This window comes from Heterodontus francisci, chromosome 26 (assembly GCF_036365525.1).
Source record: "Heterodontus francisci isolate sHetFra1 chromosome 26, sHetFra1.hap1, whole genome shotgun sequence".
Lineage (NCBI taxonomy): Eukaryota > Metazoa > Chordata > Chondrichthyes > Heterodontiformes > Heterodontidae > Heterodontus > Heterodontus francisci.
Genome location: NC_090396.1, coordinates 41677942 through 41694636, shown reverse-complemented (window position 1 = coordinate 41694636; position 16695 = coordinate 41677942). Strand labels below are relative to the sequence as shown.

Sequence of the window (16695 nt, the reverse complement as noted above, 5' to 3'; positions counted from 1 at the left end):
GCTGGAGGGCCAATAGGAGGTCCTCCAGCACTGAAGGGGCTACAGCCTGCATTTTCCCTCATGAGGCGCCCTCTCAGCACTTTTTACAAAACTGAAGAAAAGAAATGGCCACAGCTGCTGGCGCATCATTTTGGAGGGGGAGGCCACCTCCAGGCATCAACTGTGCTCCCAACACCACGAGGGGTCCGCAGGTCGACTGGAATATTCCAGTCAGCCTCTATCAATGGCCTTAATTGGCCTCTTCATTGAGTTAACAAGCTACTCACTGCTTGTGGGCAGATAACCTTTCTGCACCTGATCTGACCTCCAGGAAAATGGCCAGGATTTGTGACAGCGGTGGGGGATCTACATGTTGGTTGGCATCAGGAAATTCCGAGTCTGCCCACCTCCGTTCCTGCCCCCATACTGGTACCAAAATCCTGTCCCACGTGTTTGAACTACTGCTCAAAAGGAAAACTCACAACGTTTGAAATCATTCAGCTCCACAGGTGGATTACTGTGTAAATTACAAGGCTTGAGTTATCCAGGGAAATCAAAATTCAGTATTTAATTTTTACATTATCATTCGACTGTCCGATTGCAGGGGTTTAGGGTACCAGGATTCTTTATTTCAGTTCAGATGCTTGATATGATTGTTAAAGAGATTTGCCATGACCTGTAATTCACCCTAGAAAAGTCTGAACACTCTGTTAACAGTTTAGACCCTGGATAGATTTCTTTTGATCCTTGAATATATTTGGCAAGGTGACTGAAAATTTCTGCCAACAACTTAAAACCCTCAAAAATTTCCAACTACCAGAACCTTACTCTACCTACTATAGATCAGTGATATTTACAAATAGGTGAAGGTTACTTCAAATATTACCATTTCAAACATTATTTTTCCATTAACAATGACATAATCCAGGGCAGTGAAAACATTTCTAATGCAACAACCCCTAGGTGGCATCAGTGTGCTACTATCTTTATTTAAAAACAATTAAAATATTAAATTCATATATTGTACAGAAAGAATTAAACTGGGCAGCTAATGGTGTATGGAAGACACTCTACTCAGAATGACAGACCAGTAACTCATGAATGGCATCGATGCAAATTAGTTACCACATCCAATGTCATTCAGTGTACATTTCCTACACTAGCAGTAGTCAGTGCACATCCTTTAGAAAAAATTTCAAATCAAGAGAAGCTACAGAGGATTTAACAATACCTATCTGCTGCTTAATATAATGAGATTATTTTTCAGAACATGACTTCCCTACACCAAGTTTTGGTCTAACATATAGTCTGGTGAATAAAGGACACTCTTCTTAAATAGCTTGAAGACATTGTACAGTAAACAGCACGATCTACCTCAGACACTAGCTCCTAGCTCACACCATCTCTAAACACATCCACTGTCAATCATCGAACCTACTGCATTACCAAACATGGATGGATGCATGCACATGGAAAACCAGGCTTCAATCTGAATAGAAAACCCATTATTTCTGTTGCTGTGAGACCTGAGATGATATTACGTGATATATTAAAAACTGTTTGCTTTATAAATCTGAATGAAAACTGGTTGCTATAGTTTGACTGGATAGACAGTAGGTGATAAAGCTTTGCATTTTAACGACAGAATTTAAATTTGAAAGTGAGACTGGAAGCAATTTAATAATAGCTGCAGTCAGTCTTCAATAAACTCCATTCTGGGTTAAGTGTCCACCAACTGACTAAAGCACTTGGCTATTACTTTGTGCTTCAGTCAATTCTCCATTCCTGGTTAAGGAAACAGTGGAAGGTTCTATCAGCACATACAGACATATGGAATCCTGCTATCAATCCTGTTGGGACTATGGAAATATAACCTCTGAAATGCAACTGGTCAAGGTTGAATAATCCATATGATGATAGATGGCTATCCTGGAGTATAGTTCAATTTCTGTCACAGCCATAAGGGAATTTGTTTTTAAGGGGTTTTCTTTTTTTGAAAGTTTTAATTGTGGTTATTTTCTTCCCTGATGAGAATTTGTCACAGTGAAAGCTTCACACAGAAAAGTTAAAAGGCTGAATAACGCATCTTTAGTCCAAAGTTTATTGCAGTATTAAATTTTCCGAGCCTACATTCACCATCAGCACACTTGGGTAAATCACTGGGAGCATGCCCAGGTTTTCCAATATGTGCGGATAATGGATGAGGACCCCTAAAGTTGACCCTTATTCTACCAAATTTAGAACCAGTGTAAATTCAGAAAATGGGTCAGGGAAAACTTGATAGAAAAATACAGGAGTGGGGTAGAGGCCAGAAAAACTAAGAAAATTAAGATAAAGAAGAAAGGATAAAAAATTAAAATCACAAATTGAAAGATTTACATTCATACAGTACCCACCGCATCACTCAAAAATATCCCAAAATGCTTCCACTGATAATGAAGTACTTTGAGAGCAATTTTTGCATTTACAAAGCACCTTTCACAGCCTCAGGGAGTTCCAAAGTGCTTTACAGCCAACAAAGTATCTTTTTTGAAGTGTAGTCACTGTTGTAATGGAAGAAACATGGTAGTCAATTTGTGCACAGCAAGCTCCCACAAACAGCAGTGAGATAAATAACAGATAATCTGTTTTAGAGAGGTTAGTTGAGATATAATATTGCAGATGAACATAGCAGCAAACAGTACTGAGATGAATGAGTAGTTAATTTGTTTTTTATGGTGTTGATTAAGGGAAGAATGTTGCCAACTCACTCATCTTTGAATAGTCCCATGGGATTTTTAACATCCACCTGAACCACTGGAAGAGGATTTAGTTCAATGTCTCATCCAAAGAATACGAATGTGCCATCTTCAGTGTTTCATACCGTCAGTAATTTCTGACCAAAATATCACAGATGGACTTCTCTTCCCACAATTCCATCTCTACTTGAGTCTGTTGCTAATCAACCAGATCCAGATCCCTGGCTCCTCAAAGTCATCCTTAGAATAATGGAAGGATTTTACATCTGGTAGGTTTGTAATTCTTGTGAGAATGGAATTTCCACCTATAGTACATGAAATCCAGAATCACTGTTATTAGCACTCAGAGTGCTCAGGAGAGAGAAGCCCAGTTCCAGCCTATTAGCAGCTGGACTCAGGTCACAGTGGAACAGGGGAAAGGGAGGAATCATGGCAATGAAAGGGAGTGTTGAGCACTGGGACGGAGGCGGGGTAGGGGTGGTAGTGGAGATGGAATGCAAAGAAGTGAAGAGGGGAGAAGGGGAATGGAGAGGAACATCGATGAAAAGGAAGCATATAGGAAGAAGCATTTTAGGGAGGGGATCAAGGGCATGGGGAATGGGGAGGGAGTGTGCCAGTTTTAATTGAAGGGGGACTGGATTAGAGGATGAAGAGGACCAACTTGAAATGGGAGCGGGGCAAAAGTACCAGCTTGAACTGGATGGGCTGAATGGCCTCCTCCTGCACTGTAAATGAGTCTAGGGGCTGGATTTTATTCCGGCGGCAGGAGAAAAAAATGGCAATCAAGTGCAGGCCGCACGCTGCCACGATCTTGAGCGTGGCAGTTCATTTAAGTATGGAGGGAGGCCGCCCCCTCCCAATAATGTTGTGGGGGAAGCCTCAGTGAGGCCGTGAATGGCATCAGCTGTCTCTGTGCAGGTGTTGGAGCCATTTTTAAAGGGCTGCCAGCCCTGCTCAGAGAATGCAGAGTTGACACCACATTGCCCACTATGCTAAAAATAAATGTCTGGCCCGTTTCCCAGCAACCCCCCACCCCCCATACAGTGAAATTGCAGATTTGATCCCTTCTCCCCCTAACTGTACAAAGTGCAGAGGTTACCCATCCCCCCCACCACATTAAAAATGCAGAGTTGACCCCGTTCCCCCCTCAACTACACTAAACATGCTCTGAGACCCCCTTCCCCACCTCGGGGTCACCAGCTTTCCCTGGACGGGAAAGTGAAAGCGCGTGAGTGTTGGCCGCCAGTCAGAAGATCCAGATCTGATGGTAAGATCACGGGGAATTGGATTTAAATGTAAGCTTCAAGTTAATTTCAATATTTAAAGTCAGGTCCCATCGCTGAGTGGCGCGAGGGCTGCCATGAAGCCTCGCGGCCGCCTGGAAAATCAGGCTCGGCAATCCCGGCATCAGGCTCCGTGGTGGGCCGCTGCCGCTGTGATCTCGTGGCCTGACCGTACCCCCAGATGGAGCCCGACGTCGGGAGCTCAGCAAAATTCAGCCCATGACTCTAAGAAGAGTGCCAGCTTGAATATAGAGAGTAGTTGATTGGTACCAGCTTGCAGTGGGTGTGGGGTGGGGAGGTTCCAGTATGTACTGGGAGAATTGAAAGGGGGTTTCTGCAAATGGGTAGGGAGTTCGATGGGGTGCAATTTTTTTTTAATTGCATTACCAGTAATAATACAAATGATTATTGTAAGGCATCTATTCCCATACAATTAAAAACATACCTGAGGTCTACTGTGCCTCTCAGGAATTCAGTTGAGACTCTCAGGTAAGCCTATCCTAGTAAATCTGTCACCCCAGATGGTCTTCCAACTTCTCTTGTAATTAGTTCAATAATATTTATACCTCACCCATTTCTTCTTTCAATATCTAAAATCTAGCACTAATGTGTATTAAAATTCATCTGCCACTTTTCTGCCCACCTGCTGTGTTCCTCAACCGCTCTATCATTTTAATCTATCAATTAAAAAAAAACTATCAGTGCATGTTTGAATCCAGGTCATTTATGAAGACTATAAATATTTCCTCAAAATGCCTACTCACTCAATAAACAGCAATTTGTAAGAGTGTTCCGCGCTATAGAACCATAGAAAAATTACGGCACAGAAGGAGGCCATTCAGCCTGTCGTGACCGTGCCGACCGGAAAACAAACTAGCCACCCAATCTAATCTCACCTTCCAGCACCTGGTCCATAGCCTCGTAGGTTACAGCAGTTCAGGTGCAGGTCCAGGTACCTTTTAAATGTGTTGAGGGTTTCTGCCTGCACCACCATTCCTGGCAATGAATTCCAGACACCCACCACCCTCTGGGTGAAAAAGTTTTTCTTCATGTCCCCTCTAATCCTTCTACCAGTCACCTTAAATCTGTGCCCCCTGGTAATTGACCTCGCCGCTAAGGGAAATAGGTCCTTCCTGTCTACTCTATCTAGGCCCCTCATAATTTTGTACACCTTTATTAAGTCACCCCTCAGCCTCCTCTGTTCTAAGGAAAACAACCTCAGCTTATCCAATCTTTCCTCACAGCTGCAACTTTCGAGCCCTGGCAACATTCTTGTAAATCTCCTCTGTACTCTCTCCAGAGCAATTATGTCCTTTCTGTAATGTCGTGACCAGAACGGCACACAATACTCCAGCTGGGGCCTAACTAGCGTTTTATACAGTTCCAGCATTACATCCCTGCTTTTGTATTCTATACCTCGGCCAATTAAGGAAAGCATTCCATATGCTTTCTTCACCACTCTATCTACCTGTCCTGCCACCTTCAGGGACCTGTGAACATGCACTCCAAGGTCTCTCACTTTTTCTACTCCTCTCAATGTCCTCCCGTTTATTGTGTATTCTCTCACTTTATTTGCTCTCCACAAATGCATTACCTCACACTTTTCTGGATTGAATTCCAAATGCCACTTTTCCGCCCGCTCAACCAAACCATTGATATCATTCTGGAGTCTACAGCTATCCTCTTCACTATCAACTACATGGCCAATTTTTGTGTCATCAGAAAATTTTCCAATCAAGCCTCCCACATTTAAGTCCAAATCATTAATATATACCACAAACAGCAAGAGACCCAACACTGAGCCCTGTAGAATGCCACTGGAAACAGCTTTCCATTCGCAAAAACATCCATCGACTACTACCCTTTGTTTCCTGGCCCTGAGCCAATTCTGGATCCACATTTCCCTGTATCCCATGGGCTTTCATTTTATTGACCAGTCTGCCATGTGGGACCTTGTCAAATGCCTTACTATAGTCCATGTAGACCACATCCACTGCACTACCCTCATCAATCCTTCTTGTTATTCCCATAAAAAACTCAATTAAGTTAGTAAGACATGACCTTCCCCTAACAAATCCATGCTGACTATCCCTGATTAATCCATGCCTTTCTAAGTGGCAGGTTATCCTGTCCCTCAGAATAGATTCTAACAATTTTCCCACCACCGAGGTCAGACTGACTGGCCTATAATTATTTGGCCTATCCCTCGCATCCTTTTTAAACAATGGTGCAACATTTGCAGACCTCCAATCCTCTGGTACCTCTCCTGTATCTAGTGAAGATTTGGAGATGTTCCTCAGCGCATCCGTTATTTCCTGCCTGGCTTCCTTTAGCAACCTGGGATGCAATCCATCTGGCCCTGATGATTTATCCACTTTCAAGGATGTCAAACCCTCTTGTACTACCTCTCTCATTATGCTTATCGTATCTAATATTTCACAGTCCTCCTCTTTAACTACAATGTCGACATCAACCCTCTCCTTTGTGAAGACAGAGACAAAAAACTCATTAACAGCCCTTCCCACATCTTCTGGATCCATGCATAAGTTCCCTTGTACATCTCTGACAGGCCCTACTCTTTCCTTAGTTATCCTCTTGCTCTTAATGCACTCGTAAAACATCTTTGGGTTTTCCTTGATTTTATCTGCCAATAACTTTTCATGTCCTCTCTTGGCTTTTCTAATTCCCTTTTTTACTTCACCCTTGCACTTTCCATACTCCTCTCAGCTTTCTAAAGTATTAAGAGTTTTGTGATCATCATAACCTTTCTTTTTCTGCTTTAACTTACCCTGTAAGCTTCTAGATAACCAGGGGGCTCTAGATTTGGCAGTACCACCCTTTAGCTTTGTGGGGACGTGCCGACACTGTGCCTGCAGTATCTCGTTTTTGAATGCCTCCCACTGGTTTGCCACTGATTTTCCTTCATGTAGTTGGATCTAGTCCACTTTCGCCAGGTCACCTCTCAGTTTCTTAAAATGTGCCTTCCCCCAATTTATAACTTTTACTCCTGTTTTATCTTTGTCCTTTTCCATGATTATGCTAAAACTTACTGTATTATGGTCACTATCTCCAAAATGGTGACCCACTGTTACTTCTTCCACTTGCTCAGCTTCATTACTGAAGTCTAAATCTAGAATTGTGCCCCCTCTCATTCTGTTTGTTACATGCTGGCTAAAAAAGTTCTCTTGAATGTAGTTCAAGAATTTTGTCCCCTCTGTGCCCTTCACACTGTTTGTATTCCAGTTGATATTGGGGTAGTTGAAATTCCTGACTATTATTGCCCTATAGCTTTTGCACTCAGAAATTTGCCTACATATTTGTTCTTCTACCTCCCTCTCACTATTTGGGGGTCTATAGTACACATCTAGTAGTGTGGCTGTCCCTTTTTTATTTCTGAGCTTCACCCATATGGCCTCTCATTTGATGATTCATCTAGCATATCATCCCTCCTCAAAGCTGTTATTGATTCCTTAACTAATAATGCTACACCCCCTCCTTTTTTACCTCCCTCTCTATCCCACCTGAAAACTCTATATCCAGGGATGTTGAGTTGCTATTCTTGCCCCTCCTTAAGCCAAGTTTCCGTTATAGCAATGATATCATGTTGCCATATGTCTATCTGTGCCCTCAGCTCATCAGCTTTATTTACTATAATCCTTGTATTTAACTAAATACCCTTTAACACTGCCAAATTCCTATGCTGCACACTTTTAACCTTTGCTTCTTCTGTCTTTCAGAACCATTCGCTAATTTTCTGCCTCCTGATCCCTCCCCTGAAATTGTCCTAGCTAAGACTGCCCTCAGGTTCCCAGCCCCCTGCCAAGCTAGTTTAAACAATCTCCAACAACACTAGCAAACCTTCCTGCAAGGATATTTGTCCCAGTCCTGTTTAGGTGCAGACCATCCAGCTTGTACAGGTCCCACCTTCCCCAGACTGGTACCAATGCCACATAAATCTGAAGCCCTCCATCCTGCACCATCTCTCCAGCCATGCATTCATTTGGTGTACTTTCCTATTTATATACTCACTGGCACAAGGCCTTGGGAGTAATCCGGAGATTAGTACCTTTGAGGTCCTGCTTGCTAATCTCGTTCCAACTCCCTAAACTCAGCCTGCGGGACCTCATCCTTCTTTCTTCCTATACCGTTGGTACCAATGTGGGCCATGACCTCTGGCTGTGCACCCTTGCCCTCCAAAATGCCCTGTGGCTGCTTGGAGATATATGTGACCCTTGCACCAGGGAGGCAACATACCATCCTGGAATCACATCTGCGACCACAGAAACGCCTATCTGTTCCCCTAATTATAGAATCCCTTACCACTATTGCTCTCTTGTCCTTTCTCCACCCTCCCTGCACAGCTGAGCCACCCATGGTGCTCTGGTCATGACTCTCGCTGCACTCTCCAGAGGAACCCTCTCTCCCATTGGTACTGATAACTGAATACCAGTTAGAAAGTGGGATGCCCTCTGGGGACGCCTGCACCACCTGCCTTGACCTTCTTGTCTATCTGGCAGACAGCCACTCCCTCTCTGCCTGTGCTCTCTCAAGCTCCTGGGTGACTGCCTTCTGAAATGTTCTATCCATGTAGTTCTCTGCCTCGCGGATGTGCCACAGCGAAGCCAGCCGCTGCTCGAGTTCTGAAACCCGGAGCTCAAGCTTCTGCAGCTGGTGATACTTCCAGTGGATGTGTTCATCAAGGACAAATGGTGCGTCCACGACTTTCCACATACTACAGGAGGCACATTCCGCTTGGCCGAGCTGCCCTGCCATACCTTAGCTCTACAAACTAACTACTGCTAATGAAATAAGTGGAATAACTTACCAGTTACTTGCCAATCAGCTTTTTCCCCTGTACAATGGAGGCTCAAAAGGCAGAAAAGAAAAGAAAGACTGCAAAGAGCACCTCTTCTCCCAGTTAGTAAAATCTATCACACACAACTTACGGCCTGACTCTGTCTCAACAGCACTATTCTAAGAAGTAATTATTAATAAATTACACTAATTAAAACAAAACCTTAGTAGTACTAAACTTATCACTTACAAGGTAGCTATTTGAGGGTTTAAGAAAAATAACTTTTTTTTCTCTGATTTTTTAAAGCTATTTACGGGTAATAACAGCTGTTACTTACCAACCAATCAGCTTACAGATCTCCCATTATGTCACTGGTAGTTTTTTTTTCTTCTTTTCAAACCGGCCGTGCGCCGACACAGCTGGAGAGCCCACCGACTGCCACCACTCTGGTCTGAGGTAGGTAAGGGCCTCGAGCCCCACTCTGGATCCGCCTCCTTCCAGGTCTGCCACCAACTGCTGCTGCTCTGGTCTAAGGTAGGTAAGGGCCTCAAGCCCTATTCTTAATTTCTCTAGGTCCTGCTCCGAATCTGCCTCCTCCCAGGTCTGCCGGTGACTCCCACCACTCTGGTCCCATAGCACTAGGGCAGTTTCTTGGATCTATTCAGCAGAATTGTTTAAAGTGGGGGCTTGGGATCTCACAGCACTGGGGAGAGGACTGCCTCATTGATTAAAAACTGTATTAGATCAGATGTCCTTCGGAAGAAACACCTCCATTGATTAATCATCTCCACTTCAAACACTACACAGTAACTGAAAAGAATACTAAGGATAGCAACATCAACATCAATCCACTGTGCGGCTCCAGTCTAATTCAATGAGCTGTCACTATTCTTCTGGTGAAGATTAGGCAGTACAATCTGTCCCTCAAGGATGTGCTCCTCAATCTCAGACAGTCTTTACAGTCAAATCACCCTGAGGACCTTATCTCATCAGCGGTTGGAGCAACGTTGGTTGGAATGGTGATTTCTTGCTGCAGCTTTTGATCTACCAACACTGGGGAATTAAATAATTTTCATTCATATAACTTACTGGTCTTAAAAATTAATTTAAATTAATAGGAAATATCAAAGTTGTTTCACTGAAATGATTTTTGATTCTCAGGTTGATAGTTGGAGAAATAGCTCTTTGTTATTTCAACTTTTAGATTTATCAGCAAGGATTCCTGGGAGATCCATCCACAGGCAACAGTGGCTGTTTTGTCATCATGTGGAAGTCGAGGTACCAGCAACAGCAGTTTCAATATGGCCACAGGGAATATTTACGTTAGTGGAGACACATATATCAATGGTCGTGGTGTCTTAGCACCTGGACATCAGTTTGTTGATGATTCCACCCAACCTACATCAACTTTACCACACACCCAGCCACCCCACCAAATCTCTCACTGAGATATATTCTGTGCTTTCCTCCCTCAGTCTCTGCACTGAGCAAATTCTCATCCTTGGTGATTTCCACCTCCATCGCAACACTTCTTGCTCTTTCCTCTGAGGTAACTGCCTTTCTCTCCTCCCTAAACCTCTCCCTCCATATAAACTCTCCAACCCACATACACAGCCACCACCTGCCACCACCGCCCCCCACCCCCCACCACTTGATCATGTCATCTCACGTGGCCTCACTACCCCTATTCTTCCCATCACTGATAAGGCAATCTCTGAGCATTTCTTTGTATCGCTCTCTACCCATAATCCCCTTCCCCCTCTCAACCCCACTTTTTTCTGTGTCTGCCTGAAAAAACTCACCCTCAAGTCAGTTACTACCACACTCTCAAATTCTCAAAGTCACTTACTACCACACTCTCAAATTCAAATTCTCAAAGTCACTCACTACCACACTCTCAAATTCAAATTCTCAAAGTCACTCACTACCACACTCTCAAATTCAAATTCTCAAAGTCACTTACTACCACACTCTCCAATTCCCAACTATCTAGCCTTTGGCCCACAACTCATCATGATATTTCTGCAGCTACCAATTTACTAAATAACAGCCTCTCCAAGACATTTAATGCCCTTGTCCCCATTAAAACCATTACTTTCTCTCACCCTTGTCGCTTCCTAGCATACCCTTCATCTCCACTCCTTTATATCCAAGGGACACAGATTTGAACATCTTTGGTGGACAACTGGTTTAACCATCCATTGCCAGATCTGACTGGACCACACAAAGCATTATCTGGTTCTGCTCTCCTTCGCTGAAACTGCTCACTATTCAAAGGTCATCTAGGAATGCAAATATTCCAGCTTCTCTACACCCCAAACTGTCTTCTTAAACCACCGCCCCCTGCCTTTTCCACCCTCACATCCATCAAGCGCAAGAAGCTCATGACTTTGTGTCACAAAGATCGAGACCATCTGTTCAATTGCTCTGCCACTTCCCTCCCTTTCCCTAGCTCACTGGGACCAACTACCATAGCATAAAAGGCTAAGGGCCAAGTGCAGGAATATGGGATTAGAATAGTTGGGTGCTGTATGGCCGGCACAGACACGATGGGCCGAAGGGCATGTTTCTGTGAAGAATAACTCTATGACTCTAACTTCCCCTAATGTTCCCCGCTGTCTTAGCTCTGAACTCCCATCTTTTCCTAGATTCTATCCTATTTTGTGCCTTGCTTTCTCTGAGCTAATCTTGTCCATGTGACCCACCTCCTGCTCCCTCGATCCTATTTCAAGCAAGTTATTTACCACCCAACTTCCCTTCCCAGGTCCCATGTTAGCTGATATTGTTAATGGCTCTCTGTCCTTAGGTACTGTTCCCTCCTTCTTCAAATCTTCCATCATCACCCCTCTCCTGAAAAAAAAATACACTAGACCTCTCTTGTCCATGCAAACTACCACTTAATTTCTGACATCTCTTTCCTCTCCAAAGTCAGAGTCATGGAGTCATTTAAGGCACACAAGGAGGCCATTTGCCCCAAATAGCCTTGCCACCTTGTTTCCCGTAGCCCTGCAAGTCCATTTCTCTCAAGTGGCCATCCAACTTCCTCTTGAAGTCATTGATCGTCTCCACTTCCACCACCCTTGTGGGCAGCAAGTTCCAGGTCATTACCGCCTGCTGTGTAAAAAAGTGCCTCCTCATATTCCCCCTGCATCTTTCGCCCAAAACTTTCAATCTGCGTCCCCTAGTTCTTGTACCATTTGTTAATGGGAACAGGCTTTTCCTTGTCTACCTTATCTAAGCCTGTCATAATCTTGTACACTTATATTAAATCTCCCCTCAAACTCCTTTGTTCCATGGAGAACAAACTCAGCTTTGCAACCTAACCTTTTAACTAAAAATCTCCATCCCTGGAACCATTCTGGTAAATCTTCTCTGCACCCTTTCAAGGACCCGCACATTCTTCCTGAAATGTGGTGACCAGAACATGCTGTCACCTCCCAAATCTTTCCTGCAATTCCATGTTTGAACCCCTCCAGTCAGGTTTCTGCCCCTGCCATAGAACTGAAACAGCCGTCATCAAAACCACAAATCACATTCTTCATGATTGTGATCATGATAAACTATATCATCCTTCATGACCTACCTGCAGCCTTTGACACTGTTGACCATGCTATCCTCCTCCAACACCTCTCCTCCTTTGTCCTGCTGGGTGTCCTTTGTTTGGGGTCATTCTTATCTATTGAATCCAAAGAATCACTTGCAATGGCTTCTCTTTGCATCCCCGTCCATTAACCCTGGAGTCCTCCAAGGGTCTAACCTTGGGCTCCTCCTATTTCTACATGCTGCCCCATGGTGGCATCACTGAAAACACACTATCAGTTTCCACATGTATGCTGACGACATCCAGCTCTAACCCATGACCACCTCTCTCGACTCCTCCACTGTCTTTAAATTGTCAGGCTGCTTGTTCAACATACTGTCCTGGATGAGCAGAAATTTCCTCATACTGAATATTAGAAAGACTGAAGCCATTGTCTTTGATCCCTGCCATAAATTCCATTCCCTAGCCACTTCTCCCTGGCAACATCTGAGGCTAAACCAAACAGTTCCCAACCTTGGTGTCATATTTGACCCCAAGATGAGCTTCCAATCACTTCTATAACATCGCCCCACTCTGCCCTGTCTTAGCTCATCTGCTGCTGAAAGCATCATCTATCTTACTTTGAGATCCGACTATTCCAATGCACTCTGAGCTATCCTCCGAGGTTCTACACTCTGTAAAGTTCTGCTGCCTGTGTCCTAACTTGCATCATATCCTCCTCAGCCAACACCCCTACACTCACTGATCTATATTGGTTCCTGATTAAGTGATGCCTCAATTTTAGAATTCTCATCCTTGTTTTCAGATCCTTCCATGGCCTCGTCCCTCCAGCCTTCTGAGATAGCTGCCCTCCTCTAATTCTGGTCTCTTGAGCAGCCCCGTCTTTCATCACTCCACTGTTGACAGATGTGCCTTCAGCTGCCTGGGCCCTAAGCTGTGGAATTTCCTTCTTAAACACCTCTGCTTCTCCACCTCTCTTTCCTTCTTTAAGATTTTCCTTTAAATCTACCTTGTTGACCAAGATTTTGGTCATCTGCCCAAATATCTTCTAATGTGGCTCCTGTGAAGCACCTGGGGGCATTTTACTACATTAAAGGCTCTATATAAATACAAGTTGTTTTTGTTATCATTGCTATAACCACTTGGGTCAAACCACAACTGCAAAGCTTACATTGGAATTAATCATAACAAACAATACTACAATTTTGAAACTATCACTGTGATACATAGGCAGATATGCAACATTCGTTCAAGTTTTGCCACAAAATGCAGTAGTAGTATTTTTTGATTTTCTGCCACAAAGGAACACAGAATATAACGATGCTGTTGGACAATTTTTGATGATTCGTTCCAATATGAAATATCCTAAGAATAAGATTTTGTGGCTTCCTACCATATAATTAATTCTAATGAGGTAAAAGATTGAATGTGTTTTTAATAAATCAGTGTTGTAGGCTGTACTTTTGAAATATAAATTTTCATTTGGAAACATAAGACTGGTAGAAATTAAATGTTATTATCTATTGCACTGTACCAGTGGCCAACATTCAGTATGTCCAATGAAAATAATTTTCTGCATCATAGGAGATCACAAGCTATATTACTACTGCCAAAATATTTGCACAAATAACAAAAAGGTATAATTTACTAATAATTAGTCACTGTAAATTAATAGTTTATCCTATGTTGAACTTTTTCTGAAATCATGTTCTGTCATGTTACTACAATATAGAAATGGGGTGGTTTATCACCACCAAAATGTTTGTGAAATAGAAGTATTTAAATTAATTAGCTTATTACAGAGAAGAAACAAAACTGCAAATGGTCAATTGTTTAATATTTAAAAATGTTCCTTCCTGGATTCCTTGGTACAATTGCATGGAATGATGTAGAAAAATTTTTTATGTGTTGTGTGGAAAAAAAAACTTTACTTGTCTTAGTGCTTCGAAATAGACTTGTTCTGACAATAGCTGAAGAAAGCCATCCTGAAAGTCAACATTGATCCAGACCTAATTGGGGAACTGCAGACATGATTTTTGTGCTGAAACAGACCCAGCAGAAGTGTAGAGAACAAAACAAATGGTCCTGTATGCCTCTTTAATAGATCTCACCAAGGTGTTCAAATACAGTCAGCCGGGATGGACTTGTGGAAGATACTATCTAGATTGGGGTGCCCTCCAAGGTTCCTCATCATTCTCCGTCAACTGCGCAAAGGCCAAAAAGGCCAGGTCAAGCAGAATGGAGCCCTCTCAGCCAACTTCCCTATCTCCAATGGTGTTCAGCAAGGGTGTGTTCTGGCACTGACCCTTTTCTCTATTTTCTTCAGTATGATGCTTCAAGAGGCAAAGGCAGGCTTGACAGACATCATATACATCCACTTCTGAACAGACAGCAATCTCTTCAACCTGCAACGACTGCTGGCACATAGCAAAATCACAGAAGAGCTTATTGTGGAACTTCCATTTGCTGATGATTGTGCCGTCTAGCACACACAGAGGAGGCAATACAGCTCATTGTAAACTGTTTCTCAGAAGCAGAAGATGCCTTTGGCCTTGCTATTAGACTAAAGAAAACAGAAGTGCTGTACCAACCCTGAGAAAACTACAATCCACTGCAGATCAGCATTGACAGTAGCAACCTCAATGCAGTGGAACAGTTTACCTATCTAGGTAGCATTGTGCAAACGATGCCACTGTCAACTGTCAGAGGCCAATAGCTCCTTTGGCTGCCTCTTGAAGCATGTCTGGTGAAACTGCGCATCTTTACCAAAATTCAAGTATACGGAGCGGTTGTCAATGGGTCAGAATCATGGGTTCTGTACAGAAAACAAATGCGACTGCTGGAGCACTTCCATCAATGCTGTCTTCAATCCATCACGAACATCAGATTTCAGGACTACATCACAAACAATGAAGTTCTCAACAGAGCCAATCTGCCCAGCATCAAATGCATTCTCTTACAATGCCAATTGTGCTGGGCAGGACGTGTGTCACACATGGAGGATTCCAGAATGTCAAAAGCAGTGCTTTATGGTGAACAATGCTCTAGTACACTTCAAAGACTGGCTGAAAAGACAGCTCTCTCTGGCTGACATTGACCAATGGGTGCAGGAGCAGGAGGCTGTCGTCTCTCTGGCTGACATTGGATGATGGGTGTGGAAGAAGGAGGCTGCTGACAAAGACAGCTGTCACACAACAAGCAGGAAAGCAACTTTCAAGTTCAAAACAAACAGATGCGAAGCTGCTGAAGAAAGGTACAGACAAAGGAAGAAATCTACTTATACTAGAGACCCTCCAAACCAGGAATTCTTGTGCCCCAACTGCTCAAGAGCCTACAGATCAAGAATTGGTCTCTTTAGTTACCAACGATCATGCCAACGACTACAGAGTCAAGCCTTCCCATAATTTTCACCTGCAAAGAATCTGCCATCATCATCACTTACAACATCACTTTTCTAAATCAATATTTAATTTCCAGAAATAAATACACAATTTTACATTAAATGATTATGGAACATGGAAACAATGTTGCTTTGTTGTTAGTTTACAACTATAGTGGAATGTTATATTTTTAATGTCAGTTATGGAAGCTGCTTTCGGTGTTAGGATTGAGTACCCAGGTAGGCAGGTAAATAAAGCTTTGGATAACAAGTCGGTGAATTAGATCTGAGCTGTATCATACTGCCTGCGTGCTTATTAATGGACAATAGACTGACACAAAGCTTTATCGCTTGTAGCCTTTATTGGAAGCTTACTAACCAACTAAATTCCTGCTCCCCTCCCCCCGCCCCCCCACTCCCTGCCACCCAGGTTACCCAAACTCCTGTGGTTCCACAAATTTGTACATCTCAGTTCCCGCAGATGCTGTTGAATTTACAGATACATCTTTCAGACTTTTCTTTCAATTAAAAAAAGACCTTCGGAATCTGAGCATAATCAATGCAAATATATCATATTTGAATTGCTCAGAATTTGGTGAAAAAATGGTTTTATTGGTCGTGTCACTTGATAAAAAAATGTTTGTACTTTGTACGGAATGTATACTGCGTTTTGTCCCGCCATTTTACATTAACGATTAATCTTGAGGAGTCTGAGGGTTAGCACAAAGATCTTTATTAAATTAAAAAAGGAAAAAAGCCTTACCATCCCAGCTTTGGCAATCCTCAGGTGGATTTATAATTGGGAAAGATTGAATAATAATAGTGTAGATGGGCCTAAGTGGCAACGACGATCAAAATAGGGTTAATTCAGAAAATCTGCAATCGCCATGGATTTTCATCAGGGGGCGGACCTATAATAATGAACTGCTCATTGTTTTGGCGAGGATCCACATAAAAGCCCATGGAAAATACAACGTGAT

General features: G+C 43.0%; 1 protein-coding gene across 6 annotated transcripts in view; it reads right to left on the bottom strand.

Annotated features, from left to right (window-relative positions):
- The window catches only part of tnrc6c1 (trinucleotide repeat containing adaptor 6C1), a 725104-nt gene that overhangs the window by 570743 nt on the left and 137666 nt on the right, over positions 1-16695 (bottom strand). The gene's annotated exons all lie outside the window — the stretch shown is intronic.